The sequence below is a fragment of the Haliotis cracherodii genome, unplaced genomic scaffold, assembly GCF_022045235.1.
Source record: "Haliotis cracherodii isolate W230 unplaced genomic scaffold, xgHalCrac1.p SCAF_6, whole genome shotgun sequence".
NCBI lineage: Eukaryota > Metazoa > Mollusca > Gastropoda > Lepetellida > Haliotidae > Haliotis > Haliotis cracherodii.
Genome location: NW_027266319.1, coordinates 67,498,954 through 67,526,658, shown reverse-complemented (window position 1 = coordinate 67,526,658; position 27,705 = coordinate 67,498,954). Strand labels below are relative to the sequence as shown.

At 41.0% G+C, this 27,705-nt stretch overlaps 1 protein-coding gene across 1 annotated transcript in view; it reads right to left on the bottom strand.

Moving 5' to 3' along the window:
• LOC139445756 (protein rolling stone-like) overlaps positions 1-27,705 on the bottom strand; it is a 298,150-nt gene that overhangs the window by 228,971 nt on the left and 41,474 nt on the right. The gene's annotated exons all lie outside the window — the stretch shown is intronic.

Below are 27,705 nucleotides of genomic sequence, written 5' to 3'. Positions count from 1 at the left end.
GACCCGTGAAGATCAGGGGTAGAATAGAATAGGGGTCAGGCTCGCTGACTTGGTTGATCCATGTCATCAATCCCAATTGCGTAGATCGATGCTCAAGATGTCAATCACTGGATTGTCTGGTCCTGAGTTGATTATTTACAGACCGCTGTCATATAGCTTGAATATTGCTGAGTGCGGCGTTAAACATCGAACAAACAAACAAACATGGCGGATAAAGAGCAACAGGGTCCGGTTTGTTTGACTGCTGTATTTTGTCAAATGCCGAACGCTGAGCAACAAGTGTACACGTATGTGGTTATGAAACTTTTCAAGGATTGTTCATTCCTTTGACTTGAGAGACACACATTATACGTAGAGAACCAACGCCCGCTCGGGCAATTTTGTGAGTGTTGTGGCACTGACACAGTGGTTAGAATTTGTTGGGGAAAACCCCGCGGTATGCGAGATGGTTGACATCATCCTGCCATATCTTTTTCCATGTAATATTCTAATATTCGACAAGTTTAAAGAAACTGTTTCACCCATAAGTGATGTGGATGCCTCATCTTGTTCGACAATAATAAAAAAGAACGATGTTACCAAGGCCACGTTAGATCACGGAGGAGGTAATTTGAACAGCGTCATTACGTCATCCCATGATGACGTACCTCAAAATGTTAGGCGCCATTGACCTTTTAGTTGTCAGCGCATCCTTGAACAAAAAACGCTTTTCAACTGTCGGTTTTCTTCAACTTGACGCATATTCCTCCATACGAGGTAAAATGCACTGGTAGATAAAAAGAAACACATGACTGCCACTCAAGTTTAGGGGCGATGATTAAGATAATCCGTCCGGGCGATATCGCCCCAAATGTATACTGACAGTGGTATTCCACGATCCACGTTGTGATAGCAAACTAAGAAGAGCATCAAATATATCGGGTTTCAGTTTGCGTCGTGAAATGTAGCAAAATTCCTTGTCAGAATCTCCTGTGCTTATTCATTGTATTTCATATACCCCAAAACTTCAGGGCTACAAAGTCAACAATCGCTCACATTTAGTCCACAACAAACACCTCTGACTTACAAGCATGCATTTAATCTCAAGCACAAACAACAGCCAGAATCTCGGATGCTTTAAACATTGACAGAGAAGAACAATGTCGGCATGGCCATGCTGTGCAATACTTAAACGTGAATCGTGCAATGGCGCTCATCACACACTTATAAGTGGCCTAGTGGTAGAGCGTCCGCCCGGAGAGCGGAAGGTCCGGGGTTCGATCTTGTTATTACCCTGTCTGGCAGTAAGGGGCTTAAAGTAGGACTTGTCAGTATTCTGTGTCTGAGTGGGGTATCCATGTTGATCTACGGCATGGTATCTCAGAGAGCTAGCACTATAAATCGGCATCAGTCCGGACTAGTACAAGCAGCCACACAAACACACACACGTAAATACACGTCGTTATGTAAGTGCAATAATCTTGGACGCGACGTTATACCCTTTTTCACCTCACCACCTCATCACACGTTCAACATATGTTTATCACACGTTCATCACACGGTCAATACACGTTCATCATACGTTCATCATACGTTCATCATACGTTCATCGCACGTTTATCACACGTTCATCACACGTTCATCACACGTTCATCATACGTTCATCACACGGTCAATACACGTTTATCACACGTTCATCACACGTTCATCACACGTTCATCATACGTTCATCACACGTTCATCACACGTTTATCACACGTTCATCACACGTTCATCGCACGTTCATCACACGTTCATCATACGTTCATCATACGTTCATCAGACGTTCATCACACGTTTATCACACGTTCATCATACGTTCATCATACGTTCATCATACGTTCATCACACGTGTATCACACGTTCATCATACGTTCATCACACGTTCATCATACGTTCATCACACGTTTATCACACGTTCATCATACGTTCATCACACGTTCATCACACGTTCATCACACGTTCATCACATGTTCACCATACGTTCATCGTACGTTCATCGCACGTTTATCACACGTTCATCACACGTTTATCATACGTTCATCATACGTTCATCACACGTTTATCACACGTTTATCACACGTTCATCATACGTTCATCACACGTTCATCACACGTTCATCACACGTTCATCACATGTTCACCATACGTTCATCGTACGTTCATCGCACGTTTATCACACGTTCATCACACATTTATCACACGTTCATCATACGTTCATCACACGTTTATCACAGGTTCATCATACGTTTATCACACGTTCATCATACATTCATCAAACGTTTATCACACGTTCATCATACGTTCATCACACGTTTATCACATGTTCATCACACGTTCATCATACGTTCATCACACGTTCATAATACGTTTATCACACGTTCATCATACGTTCATCACACGTTAATCATACGTTCATCACACGTTCATCACACGTTTATCACACGTTCATCGTACGTTCATCACACGTTTATAATACGTTCATCATACGTTCATCGCACGTTTATCACACGTTCATCACACGTTCATCACACGTTCATCATACGTTCATCACACGTTCATCACACGTTCATCATACGTTCATCATACGTTCATCATACGTTCATCACACACGTTTATCACACGTTCATCATACGTTCATCACACGTTCATCATACGTTCATCACACGTTTATCACACGTTCATCATACGTTCATCACACGTTCATCATACGTTCATCACACGTTTATCACACGTTTATCATACGTTCATCACACGTTTATCACACGTTCATCACACGTTCATCATACGTTCATCACACGTTCATAATACGTTTATCACACGTTCATCATACGTTTATCACACGTTCATCATACGTTCATCACACGTTCATCACACGTTCATCACACGTTCATCATACGTTTATCACACGTTTATCATACGTTCATCATACGTTTATCACACTTTTATCACACGTTCATCATACGTTCATCACACGTTTATCACACGTTCATCATACGTTTATCACACGTTCATCAAACGTTTATCACACGTTCATCATACGTTCATCAAACGTTCATCACACGTTTATCACACGTTCATCATACGTTCATCAGACGTTCATCATACGCTCATCACACGTTCATCATACACTCATCGTACATTTATTACACGTTCATCATACGTTCACCATACGGTCATCACATGTTTATCAGACGTTCAACACACGTTCATCACACGCTCACCATACGTTTATCAAAAGCTCATCATATGCTCAACATACGCTCATCACACGTTCATCATGTACGTTCATCACACGTTCAACACACGTTCACCATATGCTCTCTCTCTCTCTCTCTCTCTCTCTCTCTCTCTCTCTCTCTCTCTCTCTCTCTCTCTCTCTCTCTCTCTCACGCACACACAAACGCATAAATCACTCATACGCCCATTATTACAATTCTTACCGCTCCCATGAAATGTTGAGTTCGGAGATTCCAGTGTGTCAGTGTTACAGCACATAAAGAAAGTTAATGCTCAATCTTCATACAGGCAAACGTAACCTTACCCCCAGACATATGCTGGGCAATCAGCACAACTACATTGAAGAATGGGTCCTACTGTTTCTTTCTTTGACAGAAAGGTATTTAGTGACATTGGGCTCCACGCAATGCCATAGTCACTGAACGCTGTGATGTACAGAATGGCGCAAATACTGACGACGCTATTCTGCTACTCGTCAGACACAGGTATTTTCAAACATGTTCTGTTACATACCGTAAATGTCGGCCATAATGCATTGCCGAAAGTAGAGGGAGTAAGGAGAAAACGGCTATGATAATAACGTGATTTGGGGGCATGGTGTAGGTTGAGGGCGGTCCTGTGAGTGTCGTCGACCAATGTGACGTCACCACGGCTAGGTGGCGCTTTGTGGTTCATCTACCTCACCAACTGGACCTACCTCCTGCTGACCACCAGTGCTGTCCTGGACGCGGTCATCGTGGTGTTCGTCAGGATCAACAGACAGGACATTATAAAGGGTAAACGAGTATTCAGTGTTAATAAAAGTATACAAATAGAGTGAGTGAGTTGGGTTTAACGCCGATTTTAACAGTATTCCAGTCATATCACGGCGTGTCACCTTTATGTGGAAGGAAAGCCCGAAGTGATGCAGGTCTCAGACGTTTACCACTTCGGTGAAACCCACGAGCACGGGTATGGTGCTGACAAACCTAAAAACATAATCGGGGCGAACCGGGATTCGAACCCACAATCATAGGTTTCTGGCTTGCCCAAGGGACGCGACTCTGCACAGTGAATCGCGGCGCCTTAGATACACGTAGAAGGATGCATGTGATCTGCTGTACCTGCTGGTGTAGGACTAGTGGTCGTCCAGTGATTGGAGCGAGATGAAAGCGGTATGTGGAACTGATCCGGTGATCGTACGTGTTTCGTCATCCACTCTGCACTTGCAACATATTATCAGTCAGAAAGGTCGGCCTTGGCTTCGGTTTACGAACATCATCAGACTCTGTCGACGAAGACATCACCAGCTTTATCTGCAATTATATTTATATCAGATTTGCTACGGTGATATACGTGACAACGTATGATATCCTATCTCCGCTCTACCCTGACAAAGTGCCCTGGTACCGTAAACACTACCATATAACTGGAACTATCGGCGAAGTCTGGCTTGGTTTAACGCTGCACTCAGCAATATTCCAGCTATATGACGGTGGTCTGTAAATAATCGAGTCTGGACAAGACAATCCAGTGATTGACATCATGAGAATCGATCCACGCAATTGGGATACGATGACACACATCTTCCGAAGCTTTAAACACTAACGTTTTACAGATGATACTAATATCCTAATACATAGTGTTACGTGTTCATCCAGAAATCTGCACGTAAATGAATTCAGTGTGAAATCAATAAACAATAAAGAAATGGTATACAATCAACAATTATATTATAAATTGAACTAGGATACAAATTAATACAAATTACTGCACAGCAATGTAAGAGACAGTACACAATAACAAAACAGTATAAAATAACCAGAAACCTAATAAAGTATGATTGTGAGTTCGAATCCCGGTTCGAACCGATTATGTTTTTAGTTTTGTCAGCACCATACCTGTGCTCGTGAGTTTCACCGAAGTGGTAAACGTCTGAGACCTGCATCACTTCGGGCTCTCCTCCCACATTAGTCTGACACACCATGATATAACTGGAATACTGTTAAACCCAACTCACTCACTCACTCACTCACTCACTCAAAAAGCCACGAGACAACATATCCTGATAAAGCCATGGACTTGATGCGACTGGTATCTGTACTTCAGCATTCAGACGTCAATATAAACTTAAGACTTGGCCATGTCATGTACATGTATATGTCAATAGCCCGAACCAGTCATTATTCCAGAATACACTGCACTGCGGATATTGCTTGTGTTCTGACAACCTGCTGTTGGATGAGGATGCTTCGCCCAATCTGTCAACAAGGTTACCTGGCACTGAAGTCATCTGAAGTTACCATCACGTCATGTTGGTTGTGCCCTTGAAAGCGTATTCAAGACAGATATCGAAGGAGTGAGTGATTTGGGTTTAACGCCGCTTTTAACAGTATTCGAGTTATATCACGGTATGTCAGCTTAATGTGGGAGGAAAGCCCGAAGTGATGCAGGTCTCAGACGTTTACCACTTCGGTGAAACCCACGAGCACGGGTATGGTGCTGAAAGCTGAGACACCAGTCGGACCAATTCTATAAATATGTCACGCTCGGCGTGGCTATGTGTGAACGATGAAACGTCACATTGGGCAATATGTTTGTTGTCAGCTTTTACAAACGTACCCACACCAGCCCCATGGTGGTATGTGGGCTGGAGACGACGAGGGGATGCTAGACTAGGACGGAACACACCGGGTGATTCAGCATGGTCGGCACAGCTGCAGGACATTACCAACAAGTACGCTGTACCATTTCAACACTGTCTAAAACCGGCACACCGAGTTAGACGTTCATATCTTCTGAAGCTGACAACATGCAGTTGCTCTTGGTGTGTTGAACTTAAATATACACATGACTCTAGAGGTTTGTTTCAACTCAAACACACATACACGTTTGAAAGATATATCCCTGTTGCATTGAGCACTTCTCCAGCTATATCACGGAGATATGTATGTTATCGAGTCTTGGTCAGGCAAACCAGTTTCTGATCCACGCCGACGGCACGATGATGGACTATCAGAACATGTGACTTAGAAACTAAAGTTTTATGTGTTGATAGAAATTAAAGTTCTCGTAAGATACACGGTGCCATGTCGCTTTTATGATAAAATCCCGTCTTTGTACATCTGGAACTGACATGGGGTAGAAGGTGGCATCTTATCTAAGTATTCATTTCCATTTTCAATTTGATTTGAGGAGTTTATCCATCATGCAAACACATGCACCACTTGAGAACACTCAGAAATCAGAAGTAATATCCAAAAAGATATGCGAAATTCAGACACAATTATATTTGCTTAACTAACATTAATAAAATCATTGATAAGGCAAATAACCCGAAACGAAACACGTCTAATTACTTCCAAGCTTGTTTTGTATATACGTCAGAAACATAAACCGGTGAGGAATGATGTCATAATCATCTCTTTTAGATTATCTTCAAAGGAACCAAACTCCTAAAATTACAGAGATCTAGATTGAAAAGTAAACACCTCCCCGCCTCTGTATTTTGATTGCAATATTTCTCTTCTTGGGTCATCGTCATAATGTCCACAACTCAAATCAAAATAAAAAGTTGTGAACATTAGGCTGATAAGGAACGAGTTGTTGATCTCTTATCAGATTATACTCTTGATGCTTGAAGCTGGAAGTTCGTTAAAACAATAGTTTAGGCCATTAGCAGAAATTAAGTGCGCACAGAGCACTTATGCACAGTGAATGCTGCGCTATACAAATGCATATATATTTATTTATTTTTATAATTATCTTTTTTATTTATTTTTTTAATATTTTTTTTTATTTTATATTATTTTATTTTTTTTATGCGTCTCGTGACATATCATGTTTCCCTCACCAAGTGAGAGGGGAAGTGGCCACGAGTGAAAATATCTCCTTTCCCCCGCCATGAGATGAGAGAAACGTGATATTTCACGAGACACATGGTATATCCTATTTATTATATGTTTTTTGTGTGGTTGTCTACCGGATTGGTTTCAGTACAAATGAAAAACCTTGAAACGTAATTATCCCTACATAACACGCAGTGACGTTTCACCACCTCTCGTAAGTGCGAGTTAAAAAGTAGTTCGAGTTTGCAAAATCTTTAAAAATGTAACCACAGTAATAACAACATATTTGAGAACTCAAATTCTTTTTTATACATTTGGATATGATTATATACAAAATCAACTTCAACTAAACATTTTGTTGAGAGCTACGAGGTCGCTGCTGGAAGCGAAGCAGTACACGCTGGTCAAGTAACAAACATGGTGCTTTGCGAAACGAACAGTCTCGATTGACGAGTTAAATGAGAAATTCACAGTTTTTTCACAAAACATTTTACATGAGAATAATAAAGACAAGAGCGACATTAACTCCACAAATGACCATTTGTCATTATTTTACCTTGTCACTGAAGAACATAACGTAAAAGGGAAGACAACGGTTTGTGTACGACCCAGACACGATAAAGGGAGACAATTTGTGGGTAGGTAACTCTTTTAAGACAATATTTCCGTCAACGTGTTATGTTCACTGCAATTAAATATCAAGTGTTATGTTCACTGCAGCGAAATATCAAGTGCTATGTTCACTGTAATGGAAATATCACTTTCACTCTGAAGTATATAACAAATATTGTTTCAACTGATAAACAGTGAATATACTTATACTAATACATTTATCTGAAGTTGGCTTTACGCACTGATTACAAGAGATAATCCCTTCTTGTACATCTTCCCTATTCAACTGGTAGGAAGCTCATCTAATTGAAAATGAAACAAACAGTTTTCGTCCTTGTTACCTGTAAACACGTATGCAAGTGCTCCTTCCATGGATTCTAGATAACGAAAAGTTCCTTTTATATTGTAAAATTCATAAGAAATCTTTGTCAAAAAGCAGAGTCGATTGTACGATTTCGACTTTATCAATTAGGGATGGTCCTAGGTGTTCTCGAAAAGGTGAGCGTCCAAAACACATGCTAAGACAAGTCAATTGTTCACCTGAAAAATAACGGGGACATGGTACAAGCAAAATATGGAATTGCAATATTCTGTGACTGATGCGTCATATTTGGAAATTCTCCACATGTCTATCATAAAGAATCGATTGACACCCTTTGATACAATGTTTTTTCTTTACATTATAACAATGTTGTAGGATACTGCCCTTTACATTCGGTACTGCTCTTTACACTGTAAAGCATGAAACATGAAACATGAAACATGAAACATGTGGGATGCGGTCATTAGACGCGAACAGCTGCCATGTCATCACACAGAAAGGAACGTTGCCACCCCGGTCGTGTGTTTGTGTAAGAATATTTGTAAAAGAAATTGCTATCAAAGTATAAACAGTCTTTATCACCTCCAACTGCGTTATGAAGTACATAAGTGCTTTTATCATATTTTTATGGAACTAAATCCTTCATAGAATTTGATCGCGATGTTTCATTTTCCTCAGAGTCTGAGATTGCACAATTTGCTTAGTTTTCTTCTCGGTAAGATGCGCTCTGCAATTCACAATGACTGTGTAACGGGACATCTATTCATTAAAGACATAGAGAAAACAATTCTTATAGAACATATGCTGTCAACAGGTCTGTAACTGATTTCAATCAAGCAAGGGGGCGGCTGCCGTTGAAGCAATATTAGGCAGCTTTTACTCACGCATATTTCTGTTTCATAGAATCTCGTTTTTATTGTATTAAACACATGTACACTTCTGTACGTTACATTCTCATTCAACAAATTGTCTGCACTCACGTGACAGAATATCTCGAACATGCTATCAGATGTTTTGATTTTTCTGATAAATGATCAAGTGGCATACATCTTCTTCTCATTAATTGTATGTTAGCAACTACTTAACGTCAAACCCTACAAATATTTATTGTTTCATTACATCGGTCGATTATCGATCTTTTCTAATCACCGATAAAATTAATATGGTATGTATAGTGTCCCTACTATGTTTCATATCATACTATTGTCGCATTTATGACAAACATTGAGCACAGCTTCGCCCATAGCCAACTTAAAGTGGCCTCCCCCAACGAAACGTAACTTAGAGCAAGTTAAAGTTTGGTTTTACATCTCATGTAACTATCATGACGTCACATAATGGTGCAAAATATAAAAGGTTGAAATCGGATATTGAAAAAGGGACACATTTCGGACTCTGTGTTGTCTCTGAAACTAGAATTGCACTCTCTTAGATGATTATTATCACATTTTCCACCTGGAATGTATTGCCAAACAGACTTTAAAGATTTAATAACTGCAAGTCCTCATTTTGTATCCTATGATTTTGTATGTAACATTTATCAAATGCCTACCCACAATGATTGAGAAAGTTGGAGTTGAATTGAGATCAAACTTTCTATTATTATCTTGATAAGTAAAACAGCGTCATCACATGATGCCATTACCAGCCATTGACAGACTCATGTATGTTGCCCAAAGAGGAATGATGATAAGTCATTAGCTTCATCACATGAAAGTCCTAGGATGCTCATAGAACCTATTCCATGTTGATAAGAAAGACAGTTTCACTGTATGTAATACAACAGCCATGTGAAGTTCTCATTATCATAATCACACTTATACTCTCGTCATGTGTTGGTTCATGGGCCATCATCGTCTATCTTTCGGACATAGAAATCTACATCAGTCAATGTCTGATCAAGCCAAATAAGAATGACGACATACTTAATGTGTGGCAATCCCCTGAAGGTGGTAAACATGATGTAGCCGTCGTTTAACTGGCAGTGTCGTGGCCTGTCGATACACTGTGCAATGCAGGCTTTGAAGAATACGACACCAACATGTTACATCTCAAATCGTAAACACACATAAACACCTATTAAAACCTGCAATGTTCCCTTCATCAGAACATACAGTGGCTTTAGGTGCACTGAGCACGTCAAGGGACCAGTATATTTAAGGAAGTATTTACTCTCATTTATGGGGATCCAAGCGTCGTGCTATCTGTTCCTTGTATAATCTATGCAGGACCAGTGTTTCTTTGAAGATATATGCCTTTGAGCTTCTCTCCCAACATGTGGTAGGGTCAAATAACGCCAGGATTTAGAGCCTATAAGATGATGATGTAGCCAATCAGTACGTGATGAGGTATCCACACGTGTGTAAAGGATGTGCCTGGTACCGACAAGGTGGATGAAGTACTTGAAAAGGTCTTAGGTTAGACACGCGGTGCCTCAGATTCGTTTCATGGATTATTTGAAGGTTATTTCTTTTTCAAACACGTAAAGATATGGATGTGAAAATTGTTTTTGGATGGGAAAAGTGTCAATTGTTTAGGACACAGTCACAATTTGAAGTTTTACTTTATTGTAATTTCAACAAGTATTATTGTTCAAACGTTGTCTGAACAAATTAAGTCATGACAGCTGTAACTATATTGAGGAGAAATACCATCACCATCCGAATATAATTGACAGATGTAAACGACAGCGTAGGGATTCAGCAGAAAAGAGGCGTTTCAGATATCACAGACATGTTATTTACTAGGTAAGGTGAGGTGAAATGGTGCCTAACGTCGCGTCAAAGATTATTGCACTTTTATAGCGACGTGCATGCACGTGTGTGTGGCTGCTTGTACTAGTCCGGACTGATGCCGATTTATAGTGATAGCACACTGAGATACCATGCCGCAGTTTAACATGAATACCCCACTCAGACACAGTATACTGACTCCGAGCCAACCAGTCCTTGTTTTAGCCCCTTAATGCCGAGCACCGATAACAAGTGCCCGCTCTCCGGGTGGACGCTCTACCATTTTATACTGGATGGGGTAGCCCAGTGATTAAAGCGTTTGCTCGTCATGCCATACGCCCGGGTTCGATTCCCCACATGGGTACAATGTGTGAAGCCCATTTCTGGTGTCCCCCGCCGTGATATTGCTGGAATATTGCTAAAAGCGGCGTAAAGCCATACTCACTCACTACTTATGTCATGACACATACTATAGTCAAGTGAAAACATCGGGTGTGCTGTACTTTCTTTCTTTTGAGAAGCATATTTGAATTCAGCGAAAATTTGCGGTTGCATTTTAAAACATGATTTGTACTAAATATTGTAAATATCTGACTGTCTTTCAATTCCTTGTGAAGTAAACAGTGAACTGGACATTCCGTTCGGGAGATAGAACTGATTACGTTACCCATGAAAAAAACATCACAAACACTTGTATCATTAGTTCAGTTTGCTGGAGTTATTCCGATCGACTTTGGTGATGACATTGTACGATGCAATTTTCTATTTTTACTGATAACGTTTGTTCCCTATGTTTTTAAATGAACAATTGCATGTGGATGTGTTTGTTTGAAGACGTTTTATGGGAGACATGTGGAGGACATTTCTAAATTGGACACATCAATGCCAAAATGACGTCTGATGCTATACCCTATTTTGACTTGTACCATATGTTCCAGTGTTTCTTTCAGATGAACAATTGACGTGCCTTTGCATGTGTTTGTGACGAGTACCACCGGTTGGGAAGGATACGCTCATCGTTTGTCGAACACATGGCATCATCAATATTTGATAGTGGTAGTGATTGATAAACACAGGTTCGTGATATAGTCGGAATCGTACCATGGAAATTTACAATATAAAAGGAACTTTTCGTTATCTAGAATCCATGGAAGGAGCTCTTGCATTTTCATTTTTTTATAAATATGGAAAGGTTTTGTCGGTTTTCTTTGGATTGGACACGTAATCGGAGCATTCATTCCATGCGCACCAGTGTGTCTTCAGAAGTGCTTTGAAATCATTCTGATCTAAGAACAGCAGTAATATCATATGGTTCACCTGAATGTATTACCTTGCGTATTTCACCATTTTGTGTTTGACTGCGCATTTTGTGTTTGTTCTCAAATTCCTGTTTAGCTCGAGGAAAGTGAACTCGAGTCATATGATCTATAAGGTGTAGGCGAAGGGCTCAACTTAGTAATCACCATCTCATCCACCTTCGCGAATGGTTTACCCTCACAGAAAGTCGAATCTTGTAAGCAGCCTTCAGAAAAGAGCTTGTTAAGTGCTGATAGATCAGTTACTTCTATACTGTTTGTGTTAGCTCACCTGGCACAGAGTGTGGGCTACGTAACTGCTGATAGATCAGTTACTTCTATATTATTTGTTTTAGGCCACCTGTCACAGTGTGTGGGCTTAGTAACTGCTGATAGATCAGTTGCTTCTATACAGTTTGTGTTAGCTCACCTGGCACAACGTTTGGGCTTGATAACTGCTGATAGATCAGTTACTTCTATGCTGTTTGTATTAGCTCACCTAACAAAGAGTCTGGGTTAAGTAATTGCTGATAGATCAGTTACTTCTGTACCGTTTGTGTTAGCTCACCTGGCACAACGTTTGGGCTTGATAACTGCTGATAGATCAGTTACGTCTATACTGTTTGTGTTAGCTCACCTAGCACATAGTTAGGGCTTAGTAACTGCTGATAGATTAGTTACTTCTGTACTGTTTGTGTTAGCGTACCTGGCAGAGAGTTTAGGCTAAGTAACTGCTGATAGATCTGTTGCTTCTTTACTGTTTGTGTTAGCTCACCTTGAACAAAGCTTGAGCTAAGTAACGGCTGATAGATCAGTTACATATGTATTTTGTGTTAGCTCACCTGGCACAGTGTTTGGGCCAGGTAACTGCTGAAAGATCAGTTACTTCTTTACTGTTTGTGTTTGCTCACCTGGCACATAGTTTGAGCTTAGTAACTGCTGATAGATCAGTTACTTATGTATTTTGTGTCAGCTAACCTGGCTCATAGTTTGGGCTAAGTAACTGTTAATAGATCATTTACGTCTATAGTGTTTGTGTTAGCTCACCTGGCACATAGTCTTGGCTAAGTCTTCTCAGAAACAAGGACAGATATGGAACTGAAACGTTGAGTGAGATATCAACTCCATAGATTTCTCTTCCAATATGGCCGCCGTGACAGCCATTTTGAATTTTCAAAATGAACGTCATTTGAAACACCAACACCAGAAACAATACACCTTTATTTAATCGATATACGCCATAATTTTGAAAATATTTTTCAGGTGCCGTGCTATCTGGGTGGACGCTGAAAAGGCACTGGACATAATTTCACATCAGCTACATAAAGCGGTACAGTCCAAGATTTATGAATGCATGTTTTTTTTCTGTGCCTCAAAATGTGCTTATCCTAGCGCAACCTAGTTACGCACACACCAATTAATTGATAAAAATCTGTATTCGTGAGAAATCTGGTTGGATGAAATATTCACAGCCTTGTCTGCTGGTTCTGAATTCATAGGCTGCATATATGTCAGATAGACGTCACTGATTAAAAGGGGAGTTGTATAAACCAAGTGACGCAATGCAGAGATTTCAAGTGAGTTTACATTGTCAATACATGACATGTTAGGTGCTTGATGATGATAAGGAGGCAATTAAGTTACACTTGATAAATAAAGTTAAAGTCGCTTCGACTTATATTTTGTTTTCTTCCGTTCACGTTATACAAGCGACAAAGGACTTAAACTCTTAAACTGTATTTTTCTCCTTTTACTATATCCAAAACTTTATATACGCCTTTGCTATATCTGACAAGAAACCGTTTGTCACTTTCATATACTATCAGTTCTCCATGTTGTCCTTTGCCAGCCTGTTCATGTAACAGATCAAGGATACTGTGGGGTTTTGGCTCAAGACACATGTATACGCCACGTATCAGATATTGCCAGATTCTGGTGGCCCTGAGGGACAAGTTTAGCTTCGGGTGGTCTGTAAAGATGCATACGTTCTAATGCATTAATGAGCCCACCGCGCAAGGCTGTGGTCACACAAGCAGATGGTCTGATCCTGACAATATCTCCTGTACAGCAAAGGGTTATGTGCTCATGTGCTGTTTACTGTTATCTACCAATGTTCGTATTGGTAGCTTGGATTCAACTAGTCGATCTGTTTGGGATGCCAAAGAAAATGTAAGTTATTGCTATTGATCACGTAACCAAGTCTAGATCTGAGTACACTTCTGGAGATACTTTTTGAGAATGGTTTAACTGTTTATTTGATGATATCTATGTAAACTTTGGGATTGAGACATTTAGGCAAGAAGTAGGTAGTACCATGGTCATCTATTGTGCTCCTTTTCTTATGGGTCCGTTTTTTATGCATATGAATCGGAATTTCTGCTCGAATTGGCAAAGTCAAAACAAGGCAGTTTGGTCAAGAAGTTTAACTTAATATTCAGGTATAACGATGATCTGATATCATCAAGTAAACACCAAATAGCCAATTCCGTTCTGATTTACCCACCTGAACTAGAGAGAAAGGAGACCAGTGAGGCCTCCTCATCTTTTTCATATTTAGATCCAGGCATAAAGATTCAGAGTGACAAAACACTCTCCACGAGACTGTATGACAAGTGGGATGACTTCAACTTTCCAATAGTCAACTTTCATTTTATGTCGAACCATATCCCTGCAGCTCCAACCCTTGGTGTCTTTTACAACTTTTAGGTACAATGGAAACATATTCTTTCTACCAAGATTTCAAAGAGCGTAATACAACTCTTGCTCAAAAGTTGTTTGATCAAGGATCCAACATTGAAATATGGAAATTGTTTTGACGGTTTTTTTCGGAGTGGACACGTAATCGGAGCATTCATTCCATGTGCACCAGTGTCCTCAGACGTGCTTTGAAATCAATCTGATCTTAGAACAATAACAATATCATATGATTTCTTATGTATATGGAAAGGGTTTTGTCGGTTTTGTTAACATAACATTCACTTTTAATTAGCAAAAGCCTTGTCACTCTGAATGTGCTTCTTCAATAACACAAAAACAACGTAACGAATGAAACCCATGTCATGTAGTGTCTCAGCCATGTCCGCACAAAACCATGGGAGAGTTTCCGTGAATGCTGCAAGGACATCAGTTAGGGAAAACCTTCAAAATATGTAATTATTTATGTTCACCTGTTGGGAGAGTCAAGTTTAGAAAAAAATGTTTTTCCCGATACCTAAAAAACAAATATACCCTATAATTAAAAAAACATTCTGCTGAAGCGAGAGACTGTAAACGACAAGGGGGCAAGGTAAGCCCAGTCGTCTAAGGCGCCGCGATTCGCTGTGCAGAGTTGCGTCCCTTGGGCACGATAGAAACCTATGATTGTGGATTCGAATCCCGGTTCGCCCCGATTATGTTTCTAGGTTTGTAAGCACCATACCCGTGCTCGTGGGTTTCACCGAAGTGGTAAACGTCTAAGACCTGCATCACTTCGGGCTTTCTTCCCACATTAAGCTGACACGCCGTGATATAAGTGGAATACTGTTAAAAGCGGCGTTAAACCCAAATCACTCACTCACTCACTCACTCAAGATGTAGCAGCTTGACTGAAAGCCCAGGCACTCCTCGTTTTGGCGATCCCATTGTCACAGATAAGAGGCTGATTGACCGTTTCTCATATTCGGAGGACATTAAGGATTCTGACCCTGACGTGCGCGATGACTAGATCCTGTCATCACTATCGAATGCAAATGTGCGCAAGTAGATACGTGCCTTAGACCACAGGGCTTGTGTCCTCGTTTCAAAAACTAGGAACACTAACAGGTAGCCTGGAACACAAACTCTGACCGTAATTGCTGTACAGGAACAGTACATGTGATTATCTTTGGTATAGCGATGGTCTGAGAGCGTTCAATATTGATCAAATATCCTTATATTCCCATCTGAACTAGAAATACAAGAGGCCAATGAAACCGGCTCATCTGGATCAACACAGATCTATGCACAATAAGTCTGACAATATGGTAACCACAAGGCTGTATGATAAGATTTCCAACTGTCAACTTTCCTTCCGAACAATATTCCGCCTCTAGCTTCCGATATCAACATTTTACAACTTTTGAGGTAAAAATGAGCATGCTTTCTACTAAGAATTCAAAATGCGGATACGACTCTAAAGTTGTTTCATCAAGGTTTCAAGTAAGGCCTTAGTAAGCGCTTCAAAAGATTTTATCTAACACATTCAACTTTGACGATCAGTGGCCAAAACGTTGCCAAATGCAATTCCCTATTTTGAATTGTGTCATAAGTGTCAATGTACAATACAACTGTGTTAATTGCGAGCATATAATTTCAGTGTCATATCCCGTTATTGTTTGCGAATTATACTAAACCAAATCATGCGTTCAATTCGGCAATGACATTTCAAACCTTAATTGTATTGTTACCTTTTATAATTTGTTTCCGCTTTCCGAAGATAATGGCCATACTGTCTATAATATATTGTCTCTGTGAATTGTTTCCCTATCAAAATGTCACGTTAAGTAATGTTGAGTACATGTACAGCCTTAGATGGAGCAGTGAGTGAGTGAGTTTGGTTTTACGCCGCTTTTAGCAATATTCAAGCAATATCACGGCGGTGGACACCAGAAATGGGCTTCACACATTGTACCCATGTCGGAATCGAACCCGGGTGTTCGGCGTGACGAGCGAACGCTTTAACCACTAGGCTACCCGACCGCCCCTCTTAGATAAAGCAGCGGCCTAGATGTGACATTAGTGGGGATATCGGGCCAGAGGTGTAGGCGACAGTGGTGGACCAGTCGTCTTAGAGTCCGCAATTCGTTGTACACAGTTGCGTCCCTTGGGCACGCCAGGAACCTATGATGTGGGTTCGAATCCCTGTTCGCCCCGATGATTTGTCTAGATCTGTCAGCACAATACCCGTGGGTTTCACCAAAGTGGTAAACGTCTGAAACCTGCATCATTTCGTGCTTTCCTCCCACATGAAATAGACTCGCCGTGATATAACTGGAATACCAACTCACTCACTCACTCACTCACTCACTCACTCACTCAGATAGTTGAAACAGACAAATATAATTTCGTTTCCAGTTTTCAAATCAGCTCAGATGCATTAAATATAATTTAATACCAAGTAGAAAGGAATCACAATTCAGAAGGGAATTATGAGCTGCTTGAACATGAAACTGATAACATGTATGAGTACATCCTAAAAAGGCCAACAAAAAGAAACTGTTACTTTCGAAATTTGTGGTTCCAAAAATCTAGCGTACGGGTGCCACCGAAAGAGCAGGACTTTCTTACCCTAGCGAATCACTGATTTTCAGTGGTCCATTCATTTGAGTTTCACCGCTATTTTGCCTGTTACTCCCTACAGATTTTGTTTCGTCGGATAATGGAGATATTCTCTGGCGTTAACGGTATATATTTATATACTTCGAATTTGGTTTGATATACTAGCAATCGACGCTTCGCTTGTTGCGATATATATAAGTTGTTGACAAGTATCTTTTTTGAAAAGAGAAATATCCTCGTAACAATATGTACGACACCCAATCATAAACATCTTTCACACAAAGTAAGTGAGTGAGTTGGGTTTAGCGCCGCTTTTAACACTATTCCAGTCATATCAGCTGCAGTTTAATGTGGGAGGAACGCCCAAAGTGATGCGGGTCTAAGACGTTTAACGCTTCGGTGAATCCCACGAGCATGGGTATGGTGCTGACAAACCTAGAAACATAATCGGGGCGAACTGGGATTCGAATCCACAATGATAGGTTTCTGGCGTGCCCAAGGGACGCAACTCTGCACACGAATCGCGGCGCCTTAGACGACTGGGCCACCCGTGCCCCCCTTTCACACATTGACTGTTGTAACATAATTAGCCCCCATATAATGTAGTGTTTAAGTCGGCATGATGATACATCCAACTTTGTGGAATAAAGGCAGTAAACTTCCTCAATTGATATTTATTCTCATCTGTCTCTACATAAATGGCATTTTATTTACTAGCCAATGAGATTATTTTGCGTAAGTCGAAAATACATTAGGTCACGCCTACAAGCTCTCCACTGTTTCTTGCTTGGGCGATAATAGCTTCGGCTTGACTTGTGTTGCCTTACTGCTGAACGATGTTACTGATTTCGTTTTGCTAACACCGCCTCCGTGGTCTAGTGGTAGAGCATCCGCCCGGAGAGCGGTAAGTCCGGGGTTCGATCCCCGGCCGCGTCATACTAAAAGACATTAAAAGATGGTACTTGTTGTTACCCTGTCTGGCGTTCGGCATTAAGGGGCTAAAACAAGGACTGGTCGGCTCGGAGTCAGTATACTGTGACTGAGTGGGGTATTCATGTTTAACTGCGGCTTGGTATCTCAGTGGGCTAGCACTATAAATCGGCATCAGCCCGGACTAGTACAAGCAGTCACACATACACACACACGTACATGCACGTCGACGTCGCTATATAAGTGCAATAATCCCAATCTCACCTCACCTCGTATTGCTAACTCGGGTTTTTTGTGTTAATGATAAAATAAGAAGTTGTGTCAAAAAGTATTTATTGGTTACCTTTACTGACAAGAAATGTTTTTTGCGTTTATGGCGGTATTACCGCAAATACCCGTGTCCACCCTGCGTCAATCCTCCACATTACACGGATTTAAGCAGTGTGCACACCAAAATATACCTTTATACCGCCATAACCGGAAACAAATATTGATGTCAATTCTTAACTTAACCAAGGACAGATGACATAATAAGAATCATTCATCATGTTGATAAACGTTTACGTGAGTTTTTACAGGAAACTACGGTTAAAACGAACTCAAAGGTAATTTTAGTTCGTTATAACCGTAGTTCGTTACAAGCATATATACAGCACATATACAACAAATGGCCGTAACCAAAAAATATATTAGTTATATCCGTCCGTTCGTTATAAGCGTGCTCGTTATAACCGTAGTTTACTGTAACCGGCATTGGATTCTCTAGTGGCAACTTTGAGCATGATTTAAATGGCCAGTTGAATGTTGAAACCTGTAATTATAACATAAAAAATAGCACAACTGAGGAATTTAATAAGAGCCCAAGTTTAGTCCTTTATGGCTTTGGATATGAATAATATTTGAATGATGAGTTTCAGGATTCTACCTCAAATTTCCCACGGGAAATAAACTGACAGCAACGTAATGCAAACTGTGTCAGTTGAATCTCTGTAGTTTGGAATAAATCGCATGAAATTCGAAAGGCTGAATATTTAAAATAAGACTCAGGGATTATGAAAAACACGCGGCCAATCATAAAATAATCGCGACGAATTTTTGAAATCTCACCTCGTTTGCTCTTCAAATGGAGACAAAGTTTACTTTTGAAACAGTAAACACGGACGTTTTAGCATGAATAAGAGCGTCAAATCATTATTTAATGTAAATATGTTTACGCTGAAATACTCGAAGCGCCTCTTAATTATTGTTTAGTTTAGCAAATCCCGAATACACTCGCGTTGATTTCTTATTAAAATTCTTCAGCGTATTATAAGAATTAAATGATAAAGAACGTAAATGTCACCAACATTAATGTGAACACATATTAATCTAACTGTTTAATAAAGACGTCCTATTTACGGCCTTGTTTAAATTCAAGCCACGCTTGCCGTAAAAGGCGACTATGCTTGTCGTAAGAGGCGACTAACGGGATCGGGTGGTCAGGCTCGCTGACTTGGTTGATGCATGTACTCGTATCCCAATTGCGTGGATCGATGATCATTATGTCAATCACGGGATTGTCTGATCCAGACTCGATTATGTACAGACCGCCGTCATATAGCTGGAATATTGCTGAGTGCGGCGTTAAACAAACAGACAAAAAAACAAATCTTGTCACCATCTCTTTCCTCCTTGCGATTCCAGGAGAGTCTTTATTGGCCGCCACATTTCCCGGTGTGAGTCTGGAGGGTACTGTTACGTCAGCTGCTCATGAATGAATGAACACTCGGGCGCTGGAAACTACAGTTAGAGCTCACGTGTAGACAGCTGGCCATGGAGCGTGTTGTCGTTACGTTGAGGAAATCTAAAATATTTAATGGTAGAAATGAGTTTTTAAATATAATATGCGTGAAAGAGTTACATATGAGATATGGAATTTCTGGATATTGTTTGTCTACGACATTGTTTCTCTGGTGACAAGCTTTGGGACTTCGTTTATTACAGGGTTCCTCGGGGATTCCGGATTAGTATAAGTCACCAGCCTATACTGGTCGTAAACGGCGACCCGGCGTGGCCTGGTCAGCCTCGGTGACATGGGTCATTGCGTGTCATCGTACCCTTCAGCATGGGTAGTTGCTCACAATGTCAATCACTGGATTGCCTGGTCCAGACTCGATTATTCACAGCCGTCGTAAAGCTTGAGGCGGCGTAAAACAACATTGAATGAAAGTAGCGCCCACTTTGTGGTCTGTAAATAATCGAGTCTGGACCAGACAATCCAGTGATTGATATCATGAGCATCAAACCAGACAATTGAGATCGATGACATGCATCATCCAAGTCCGCGATCCTGACCACCCGATCCCATTAGTCGCCTCTTACCACAAGCATAGTCGCCTTTTACGGCAAGCATGGGTTGCTGAAGACCTATTCTACCCCAGATCTTCACGGGTCTGTCATAAAGTAAACGCACTGGTACACTTTTGCAAACATAACTCAACCATGTCATTCTCCCTTTCATCCACCAAGTGAATAAGTGTGTTACTTTTATCGCCGTTTGCACCAGTATTTCATCCCTGTGGTTTAGATGAAATGTATTTGACGGGTGTACAAGCAAATCTAATCTACTTCCACATTCCGTTAAACTGGGGTCACTCTGTATTTTGCCACGTTACTACATATTTTCATTACAGTATAACGAGACGTCAAACGTGTGAAGACAACGTGAAGTAATTTACTTGAAACTACAAAAATTATACTGATGAATTCTCTGTAGAAACAGCGTAATGGCCAGACATGGCATGTAACAAGCTTAACTATGAAGATGCACAGAATGAGGTTAATGAGTGCGTGGTGTTACAGGTAGTTGTAGATACCTGTCAGGAATAGCGGAGTGGGGAAAGTGTGACTGATCAATAATAGGAGGACACTAGTCCTTCCAGTGTTTGGGGCACGGGTGGCCCAGTCGTCTAAGGCGCCGCGATTCGCTGTGTGGAGTCCCATGGGCACGCCAGAAACCTATGATTGTGGGTTCGAATCCCAGTTCGCCCCGATTATGTTTCTAGGTTTGTCAGCACCATACCCGTGCTTGTGGGTTTCACCGAAGTGGTAAACGTCTGAGACCTGCACCCACGATCATGGGTTCCTGGCGTACATAAGGGAGGCAACTCTGCACAGTGAAATGCGGCGCCTCAGACCCCTGGGTCACAGGTGACCCTACTAACACTAAGTAGATGCCCATCCTGTGTTGTTAATGTAGAGCTATGTTACCAAAGTTACCTGCCGAATTCAATTTGGAGTGGAACGCACAGCACACATTGTACAATACTTTGTTATAGATATTAGCTTCCGTTGTGATTCGGCTGTCAAAAATCCTGTTTCCGCCAGATGTAGTTATTGTGATTTGAAACATCTGATTGACCGATTAGAATCAAGTATGTTATAAATCCATTGCAGAAGATTTCATTTTTGGTAAATGTATTTCCCGTTGAAGGGTCATCAGCTTTCTCACGAACCCGGCTACATACCCTGGATGTAACTGTCTGCCATTAACATCATTGCTTCACACCAACCCGTAGGTCATCACAACTAACTCACAGTACCATGATACCCACTCTAGGCCTAGCAGACTAAACACAATTACCTTCTTCAGATCTCCAAGACCCTCGAGTTTTTTAACGTAATCTTTTTACGATGCCTCGTGAGTGTTCCAGACGTACCGTTCTTTTGAGATGCTTCTTTAAAACCAATCTCTACTGACGGCAACATCGACTACAGAGAACGGCACACAACAACCTATCGACTACACAGATCACGTACAGGTGGTTTCCGCTTCTTCTCGCTCTTCGTCTTGAGTGGCCCAACAGATAACGGTTCTTTGTGACCTTTACCATGTAAACAGCAATTCCAGCTAAAGATGTTAAGTGTTATTATGACATGTGGCTAGTCGTCAGCAGGTATTATGTTTTCTTTGATTACGTGCCATAAACTAGTGGAAATGACGAGATGGAGTGGAAGCTGCGTTCCGTAAGTTCTTGCTATGTCTCTGAGACATCAAGTCAACCTCATCCAGATGCCATCAACGGAACTACACAGAAACAACATTGTTGGGTATCGCGTGCTTTGTTTATTTGACAGACACGCTCAGTATCTACTCCAGGAAATAGATTGCCAAGGAAGTCGACGTACTTGATATTGAAGGTTTATTTGAAACAAATTATTGCTTGTTGTCATTGACAATCAGTCACGCACTTCTTCAACTACAAAGTGGTCCACGTGTGTTGGTACGAAATATGAAGTCGATTAACAGAAAGAGGCAGAGACGTTCTTTTGGTTTAATCAACGAAGCGAGTGAGTGAAGGATGTATCCGTTAGTTCACCGAATGGAAGCTAAATGTGGGATGCACAATGCATGTTTGTTCAAGGGTGCATGTAGCTGCACAAGGGTACATTTGAGCGATCCTCGCCCTTCTATTGTACAGCGAGGGGCGATGCGGTACCCTATTGGTTAAAACGTTCGCTCGTCACACGCAGACCCGGGTTCGAGTCCCCACATGGGTACAATGTGTAAAGCCCTGGCTGGTGTCCCCCGCCGTGATATTGCGAGAATATTGCTAAAAGCGGCGTAAAACTATACTCACTAGCTCACTATTGTACAGTGAATTATTCTTCCTCTTTTATGTATTTGTGGCTTTCGTTTTAATTTGTTTCAGGATTAAAACGTTTGAGGATTGCATTGCAAAATAATTGTTTAATAATTCTTATGACGAGCATGTAAACGTGTTAATCTTTGTTTTCTTTTCTTTTTTCGTTGTTTAACGCCGCACTATTCCAGCTATATGACGGCGGTCTGTAAATAACCGAGTCTGGACCAGACAATCCAGTGATTGATATCCTGAGCATTAATCCACGCAATTGGGATCGATGATATGCATCAACAAAGACAGCGAGCCTGACCACCTGATCCCTTTAGTTGCCTCTTACGACATGTATGGTCGCCTTTTACAGCAAGCGTGGGTACCGGAAGACCTATTCCACCCCTGATATCCACGGGTCGACATCTCAAGAGCGGCGATGAACATCATATGATTTATGTTTATCACAACAGAATATATTTAGGGCAGTAAGTGTCAATCACATGTGTTTTCCAAAGTGTCTACTGCCAGAAGCCAACCGTATCATTTGACCGTCCTTGAACCAAAATGTATTTTTCATATTCTTGTGTACCAACACACCTCCATCCCTCGACTCTCATATTACACAATGTGAGAATGTAGTTCCCTCGCATTACAAAATTCCTTTCGAAATGCAAATACATGTAGGTTATCAAAACTACATTTCAAGGCCTATTGCCTTGTCACCGTAATCCAATTTCATACGTCCACAGCATGAAGTCTGTATATGTCGCTGATACAAACGACATTCTGCACGCTCTTAAACATCGAAAGGACAAAATAATGGATGACAAATTATCTCAATGTCATGTTTATTCTCTTCATAGTTTTTTCATCCTCATCAAAGTCCACATGTAAAATATGATTTTCGAATTTAGCCATGAACAATCACATGAAAAAATTGCACTGCAGAGAGCACCCACTCTTGAAAGCCCATTACGTCTACTGTGAATGTCACTTTGAGGGCACCCTACTGCGTTGTCTTGTGTCTTTGTCCTAGCGCCCATACTTAAACATGTTGTGTGGAATCACACTGCCGGTTTAATTACCTTACAACCTGTCACAGACAAGTGTACCTTGTAGCTAAATATCTTGGAACAAGCACCGTGAAGTTCCTTTTTTTAGGAATGGGATGGAAATGAATTGATCAGCAAATATACATGTTACTGGTTAGCATACATGACGCATACGTACCTTGCTTTGTGTGCGGATGTTCATTTTATTTCTTAAACATACAAGTTTATTTCTGATACAAATTAATATTACCAATACACCTTGTTCAGAAAACCGTGATCATTACGCTAGCATGATCGGTAAGTTGCTAGCAGGTTTCTTGATTAATTAGTTGAGTTACGTACATAATATTGTACTGGTTTTATGAATTTACACACCACAACAATCACCACCACTACTACTACTACTACCACGACTACCACGACTACCACTACTACCACTACTACTACTACTACCACTACTACTACTACTACCACTACCCCTACAACTACCACTACCATTTCTACTACTACTACTACCACCACGACCACTAATACTACTACTATCACTACCACCACCACCACCACTACCATTACTATTACTACAACATCAACTACTGCTACTACCACTACCACTACTATCACTATTATAACTACTACTATCACTACCACTACTACTACCACTACTATCACTACTACAGCTACAACTACTACTACTACTACTACCACTGCCACTACTACTACTACTACTACTACTACTACCAGGGTGTGTTCTTGCCTGTGAGTGAGTGCGTACAGCCAAACGTTGGGGAACGCATGTTATAAAAACCACTCATATTTTGATAGAGATAGTGAGACACGTGTATGAATGGCACAGCAAGGGTTACAACAAGTGAGACACGTGTATGACCGGCACAGCTAGGGTTACAACTAGTGAGACACGTGTATGACCGGCACAGCAAGGGTTACAACAAGTGAGACACGTGTATGAATGGCACAGCTAGGGTTACAACAAGTGAGACACGTGTATGACCGGCACAGCTAGGGTTACAACTAGTGAGACACGTGTATGACCGGCACAGCAAGGGTTACAACAAGTGAGACACGTGTATGAATGGCACAGCTAGGGTTACAACAAGTGAGACACGTGTATGACCGGCAAAGCTAGGGTTACAACAAGTGAGACACGTGTATGACCGGCACAGCTAGGGTTACAACTAGTGAGACACGTGTATGAACGGCACAGCTAGGGTTACAACTAGTGAGACACGTGTATGAATGGCACAGCAAGGGTTACAACTAGTGAGACACGTGTATGACCGACACAGTTAGGGTTACAACTAGTGAGACACGTGTATGACCGGCACGGCTAGGGTTACAACTAGTGAGACACGTGTATGACCGGCACGGCTAGGGTTACAACTAGTGAGACACGTGTATGACCGGCACAGCTATGGTTACAACTAGTGAGACACGTGTTTGACCGGCAAAGCTAGGGTTACAACTACGTGTATGACCGGCAAAGCTAGGGTTACAACTAGTGAGACACGTGTATGACCGGCACAGCTAGGGTTACAACTAATACTGAATGAAACGGAAATATGTACTTTTGCGAAAGTGGCGGTGGGGTAGCCTAGTGTTTAAAGCGTTGGCTCGTCACGCCGACGACCCGGGTTCGATTCCGATAACGATGTTAATTTTGAATTAACTCCGTTGTATAAGTGCACAGATTCTGTATATAAGAAAAAAAGGTTTCAGAAATATTTTCGTTTTGCAACACGGTGTGGCAGTTTTAATGTCTCGACCCAAAGATTTCTTTTGTAGTTAACTCAGCATAGATAACTCAGCATAGATAACTCAGCATAGATAAATACTACTGAGCTTATGATGAAACTCGATGACTTCACTCCACCAGCAGGAACATCGACCCAGTTCAAGTAAATAATTATTGATTGTCAATGCAAGATGCATTGACATATAATTCCTGACAATATTTACACCTCGTCAGTAAACCAGACTCCAGACCCACCCATTACCTACAGCTGAGACCTTTCTTGCAATTAACTTATTTTTTCCTTTCATTGTGTCTTGTTCTGAAACAGAAGATGGCGTTTGTAAACAACAACCCATCCATGCAGTTGTCCCACTTCACTCAAACAGCGAATAAAAGAGATAGGGTGTCTGTTTAAACATGCCATGACTGTAAAAAAGTAACACAATCTTCTCATTAAGGGCAGACATTTGATCCGCTTATAAGAACATTATACATAACTGGCGATTCTAAAATGCAACTTGGGGAATCGAATATGTGTATCTGATAAAGAACATACGGGACGCTCCGGTCAGAGAAAGAAAGATATACGTATCCCTGAACCGTATTGAAGATACGTGGACAGCTGTTTTGCATCCATGTGAATCGTCTTTTGGTTTTCAAACCATTGTCAGGATGCCACGGTTTCAACTCTATGTGTGTAACCCTTCGGCCCACTCACATGTAGATTCTGACTTCTATGAGATCGATTATACAATGTCTCAATTGTTTGTTTGTCACCATCAGTTTTTATATCTATAATTTATGCATATGTAGATATACGCTCTGGCCCACTTCCTATCAATATTAAACATATGGTACAGGCGCGTGTGTCGTTGTTATGGTCATGGGTCCTTATGGACAGTTTTCTGTGGAAAATTGAAGTCATCTATTTTGAATCAACATTACATTATTTTCATAGTTGGTCTACAGATATGTCAAACCTTTCTTAGTCGTAGTTCTTGATTTGTAAAAGGGAGGTGTGGTAGCAGAGCTTTAAAGAGTTTGCTCGTCACGCTGATTACTCTGGCTCGATTCCCCATATATTTATAATGCTTGAAGCCCATCCACGGTGCCCCCCTCTGTGTAGCCTTGTAATTAAAGCGGTCGCTCGTCACGTCGAAGACCCGGGTTCTATTCCCGACATGGGTACAATGTGTGAAGCCCATTTCTCTGTCCCCCGCCGTGATATTGATGGAATATTGCTAAACGCGGCGTAAAACCATACTCACTCACTCACCCCTCTGTGATGTGGCTGTTAAATTGCTAGAAGCGGTGAACCAATTCACTCCCTCTGATTTATGAAGAAGACTACATGGACAGAACAATTCGATGGATGTGAACATTCACGTTCCACCACCTTATATCATGCGAACATAATACAGGATTTCAGAGATACTATGTGCCTTGTATGGGTGTAACTAACGAATACATGCCGACAACAAATAGATCAATTATGAAAGGCTGAACAAACGCCAGAGAGTTAATTGTCGTATATGTTTATATTGTACTTTGCAAGAGGATTGCAACATCGTCTCATATTGCATCGAAGGTAAATCTAAAGTAGCCTTACCAGGTTATTTTGAATGTGAATTCATTGACAAACAGGCGTCTTTTTAACATATAGAAGTCCCCGGTTGATTGGCTCAAAGGGTAACACCTGCATTATATAATGACACACGGTGGATCCTTTGAATGGGAATGACGTCAATATTATGTAGATATTTTTTTTGCGACAACCGTGTCATTATTTGTAACCGTGTCCGATTTAGTACGAACTAACACATTATTAAGTTATCTTAACAGATTATACAGGAATGTTTAGTCTTAGGTTTGGATATGATATGACAGTATCTGACACTGTTGGTGGTCTTGTAAGTCCATTCTTTTCAATTACTTACACGACATTTGCATTAGACCACACATATGTGCTGACATCTAACATGGAGCATTTGGAGCCGACGAGAGACATAAGGCGGTA